The sequence below is a fragment of the Macrobrachium nipponense genome, chromosome 18, assembly GCF_015104395.2.
Source record: "Macrobrachium nipponense isolate FS-2020 chromosome 18, ASM1510439v2, whole genome shotgun sequence".
Lineage (NCBI taxonomy): Eukaryota > Metazoa > Arthropoda > Malacostraca > Decapoda > Palaemonidae > Macrobrachium > Macrobrachium nipponense.
In genome coordinates this window covers 16,961,577-16,967,381 of record NC_087211.1, presented here as the reverse complement: position 1 = coordinate 16,967,381, position 5,805 = coordinate 16,961,577, and positions in this window count along the sequence as shown.

Genomic DNA, 5,805 nt, shown 5'->3' with positions numbered 1-5,805 from the left:
ATCAGTCATGCATACCAAGAGACAGAAGGATCTTGTTCCAGAAAATCTGAAAGTGGAAAAAAAGGTCTTGCAAAAGAAAAAATTGCATGGAAAGTGATTGAACTAAAAAGTAAGATAGAAAATGCAGAACAAAAGATTATACAATCAAAAGAAAATGAAAAACGGGACTTGGAAGAAAAAATCCTAATAAATATCAAGCAAAACCCCAAACTATTGTACTCATACGCGAAAAAGATGAATAAAAGAAGAATAGAAATAGTCCCTCTAAGAATTGAAGGGAGATTAACGAATGAAAAAAAGGAAATATGCAACATATTGGCAGAAAGATATAAGAGAGACTAGAATAGATAATGAAGATAATGATATAGAAGTAAGGGATGAAAATAGTGAATATTTAGCAGACATAGATATTAATGAAGCTGATATTGTGCAGGCTATTAATGAAATTAAAAATGGAGCAGCAGCAGGGCCTGATGGTGTCCTTGCTATTTTGTGAAAGAAAGTAGTCCATTCTATCGCAAAGCCACTTGCAATATTATTAAGACAAGTGTAGATACAGGCAAGATTTATGATGACCACCCAAATTAAAGCATATTATTTACCCCTACTTTCAAAAGTGGATCAAGACTAGAGGCAAGTAATTATAGGCCTGTGAGTCTAACATCACATATTATGAAAGTGTATGAAAGGGTAATGAAGAAAAATATTATGAAACATTTAATAAAAAATAATCTGTTTATATAGGACAACAGGTTTTTCGTACCCGGAAAAAGTACACAAACCCAACTGTTAGTCCACTGAGAACATATACAAAAATATGAAAAGCGGAAATGAAACAGATGTGGTCTATCTAGGCTTTGCAAAAGCTTTTGACAAGGTAGACCATAATATATTAGCGAAGAAAATTAGAAAACATAATATAGTGGATAAAGTAGGAAGATGGTTAGAAGAATTTTTACACAAAAGAAAACAGATAGTTATTGCAAACGATGAGAAATTAAATGAAGCTAAGGTAATATCCGGTGTGCCCAAGGTATGGTGTTAGCTGCATTACTGTTTGTTATTATGATTGCAGACATAGACAGTAATGTTAAGGACTCGGTAGTGAGTAGTTTCGCCGATGACACAAGAATAAGTAGAGAAATTACTTGTGATGAAGATAGGAACGCGCTACAAAGAGACCTTAACAAAGTATATGATTGGGCAGAGGTAAATAGGATGGTATTTAACTCTGATAAGTTTGAATCAATAAATTATGGAGACAGAGAAGGAAAGCTATATGCATATAGGGGACCTAATAATGAGACAATCACAAATAAGGAAGCAGTTAAAGACCTTGGTGTGATGATGAATAGGAACGGATGTTATGCAATGATCAAATAGCAATTCTATTGGCAAAATGTAAAGCAAAAATGGGAATGTTGTTACGGCACTTCAAAACAAGAAAAGCTGAACACATGATTAGGCTTTATAAAACATATGTTCGTAGTCCACTTGAATATTGCAATATGATATGGTACCCACACTATCAAAAGGATATTGCACAAATAGAGTGTACAAAGGTCCTTTACAGCTAGAATAGAAGAAGTTAAGGACCTTGACTACTGGGAAAGACTACAATCCTTAAAATTATATAGTCTAGAAAGGAGAAGAGGACGCTACATGATAATTCAGGCATGGAAACAGATAGAAGGAATAGCGAAAAGCATCATGGAGCTAAAAATATCAGAAAGAGCAAGCAGAGGTAGATTAATAGTGCCCAAAACTATACCAGGAAAAATAAGGAAAGCACACAGAACATTAATCCACTACGCACCAGCATCGATAATTCAGCGTCTATTCAATGCGTTGCCAGCTCACCTGAGGAATATATCAGGAGTGAGCGTAGGTGGTTTTAAGAATAAGCTCGACAAATAACTAAGCTGCATCCCAGACCATCCAAGATTGGAAGATGCAAAATATACCGGAAGATGTGCTAGCAACTCTCTGGTAGACATTAGAGGTGCCTCACACTGAGGGACCTGGGGCAACCCGAACAAGATGTAAGGTCTCTAAGGTCTGTAAGGTCTGTAAAGGTCTCTTTCTTTCTCCTGTGTGCCTTTCTAGGATCTCTCACTTTCTCTCTCTCCTATGCGCATTTCTAGGATCTCTCTCTCTCTCTCTCTCTCTCTCTCTCTCTCTCTCTCTTCTCTCTCTCTCTCTCTCTCTCCCCTGTGTGCATTTCTATGATATCGGTGAGAGCGTTCGCCTTTAAATGGAATATCTGAGTCACGTCGAATGCATAGACCAAATAACCTCACTATTTTTTTTATTCTTTCAAATTCTATTGATGTGGTCGAGGATAAAAAAAAAAACGAAAACGAAAAACAAAGGGTAGAGATGCTAAAAGAATTGATATAAATGTTGGATGGGAAAGGGAATTCGGATTTTGGTATTTCAATTGTTATCCTGGGATGATTAAATTTCTTTTTCATGCCTATGCTTTTTTTTTTATCAATAACAAAGATTTTTCCTTTGTTATTTCATTCATCAGAGAAGGGCGCAATTTTAGGAAAAAAATATTATTTAGATTTTTAGTTGTAGATGTATTTTCCTTGCGTTTCATTTCTCTTTTCATTTGGGATTCCTTCCTTCCTCTCTCTCTCTCTCTCTCTCTCTCTCTCTCTCTCTCTCTCTCTCTCTAAGTTGTAAAGTGCAACAGTGTGGAAGAGTTTAAAAGAAAGCTACACAAAATCATTTGGAGGACACTGTGAATGAACAGTAAAACTGCTCCTAGAGATAAGTGAGCACAAGATATTTCTCTTGGGAATGACTAACAAGTCTTTGTGACATCCTAATCCTTGTAATTACTTGTAACTCTCTCTCTCTCTCTCTCTCTCTCTCTCTCTCTCTCTCTCTCTCTCTCTCTCTTTCTTGAAGGAAAGAAGAAGGAAGTACCATAAGCAAACACTTTGTCTAATTTCTCTCACTCTCTCTTTCTCTCTCTCCCTGCAGACACAAAAAAGACGCACATTAAATACCAAGAACACAGCGTATCTTTTTTCCATTACTTCCCAATGTACCTCAGTTAACAAACGTTTTATTGGAGTTAGAAAAAAAAAATGAAAAAAAGTTCCCACTAATGTCAACCTGGATAATGAAAACGCCAAACGTGAGTATCAACGAGAACCCATTAGAATTATGGCAGTCGTGGCGGGAAAGAGGAGAGATTCCTATCTTGGAATGAATGGGACTTGAATGGCCAGAAAGGAATTCCGCTTGTCTCTGATAAACGTCACAGTTCCTCTGGCTGGAAAGTTCTTTTACTTTTTACTCACCCGGTAAAAAGGGCACATAAGTCAACCTATAACCCATCTTCTATGTATAAAATTGAAAGTGTTACAAGGCGTTACAAGGATTAGGATGACTCAAAGACTTATTAGTCCATCGGAGGAGACATCAAGAGAGAGAGAGAGAGAGAGAGAGAAGAGAGAGAGAGAGAGAACTACAGATGAAACGGACAATCTTACAAAAAAGACCACCAAATTTAAACCTTGTCCTATGATCCAAGAATAAACGACATAACTTTTTAATGACAGAAGATAGGTATAGACAAAATAACGTCAGTATTCCATGAAAACAACTGAAATACCAGAATCCGAATTCATTTTCCTATCCAACATTTATACAAAGTATTTTAGCATTTATTCCCTTTGTTATCTTTTTTTTTCATCCTTGTCTATACCGAGGCTGAATTATTTGATCTATGCATCCCACGTGACTCGGATATTCCACCTAAAGGCGAACGCTCTCATCGAGAGAGAGAGAGAGAGAGAGAGAAGTAGCCAAATTGTTGGCTCGTGTTACTACCCTCCTGCCATCAAGAGAGAGAGAGAGAGAGAGAGAGAAAAATTGCTTGATTATGTTAATTCAACAGAGAGAGAGAGAGAGAGAGAGAGAGAGAGAGAGAGAGAGAGAGAATTAGCCAAAATTTTGTATTGTGTTCTTCCTTCCTTCCTTCCTTCAAGAGAGAGAGAGAGAGAGAGAGAGAGAGAGAGAGAGAGAGCATCTGTCAAATTGCTTGTTTGTGTTATATACTCGTAGTATACAGCTATTCCTCATCGAACAGCATCATCGAGTTATAACTCAATCGGGTTCGGGTTCGGCCTCTGGGTACTGCACCGGAAGCGCATTCCGCTTTGCCACGGGTTTCATGGAGTCGTGAGCTACAGAATATTAGATTTCCTCTCGGAAATTCTTTTCGAACCGAAAATGATTATGCTACGAAGGAGGTTAATACATAAATATTTAACATCTACAGATATTTTCTCTCCTATTCTGGTTCCGGGAAACATTTTTTGAATAACTTTCACTGAAAGTATCTTACAGCTTTATTCAGAGCAATGAAATGATAAAAATATCATAATAAATTTCCAGTTTATATATTGGCAGTGAGTTAGAACTAATAAGTATTTTTTTAATAGTCAGATTTTTCCTCTCATATTCTGGCATTCTGTCTCTCATTTTTGAACCCGTTTCAAAAATGGCCCCATATTGCTTTATTCAGAAAAGAAGTGAAATTACTTTTAAGTTCGTGTAATGAGGATGAGTTCGAAATAGAAGCACTGGGTCAGCAGTTTGGCGATTAAACGATTTTGAAATAGAATTTTCTAATGAATGTCCAGGAAAGTTCTATATTGGTTGACTGTATTCTTAACAAGAGAGAATTATTTAGCTATATATATACATAGACGAATAAAGCATGTCAGTATTACTGCATTTGTGTTCGACATAAAAATTAACTTTTAAATTTTAATATTAGTTTCCTGGTCTGTCTTACGATTAAAATTGAGAATTTGGGCCCATCCTATCAAAAATGATTTACTTCCAGCGAGCTTTAGGTTCCGTCAAAATGGCATTTCAATTAAAAATACACAACAGACAGACGGTATGAGTGGTATATTTTCTAATGAATAACTCACGTTGGCTCATAAATGATAACTCATATTTACTCACAACTGAAAAAGTGATTTTATTTTCTTTTGAAATACCTGCGATATTTCAGGCCGCTAAAGATTTTTCAATAAAAAAAGGGAAATTTTTGTAAAGTAATTCTTGAATGTTCACTGACCCATCCCAACAAATTTCCTAACGGAGAAACATATATCTCGAAGAAAACAGCCCTCTTCAATGTAACAAACACGTTTCTAATCGCAAAAAGCAACGATAGGATCTGTATATTCAGATGAATATTGTTCATCTGGTAAATTGCCTTTTGATGCAATATCAGGTTGGCTGCAAAATGCGCGTCCGCGTGGGAGCTTCGGGTCAGAGGACCGAGACTCCCGAACGAAGAATTTCCCTGGCTTCGTTTTTTTTTCATGTTTTCCATCCTCACCCGAATAGAGGAGGCCACAGTCGGATATGCACTCCAGGACCCGGCTAAAAATAGTGCTTTATTCAAGACGTTTCGTAACGTTTATATCACATTTGTGAGGGTTGCAAGAGAAACATTTGGTATATGGTTAACCTGGTTAACAGAATATATATATATATATATATATATATATATATATATATATAATATATATACTATATTATATATATATATATATATATATATATATATATATATATATATATAGTATATATATATATATAATTATATATATGTATATATATATATATATATATATATATATATATATATATATATATATAGATATAATATATATATAATAGTATATATATATATATATATATATATATACTATATATATATAGATATATAGATATATATTATATATGATATATATATATATATAT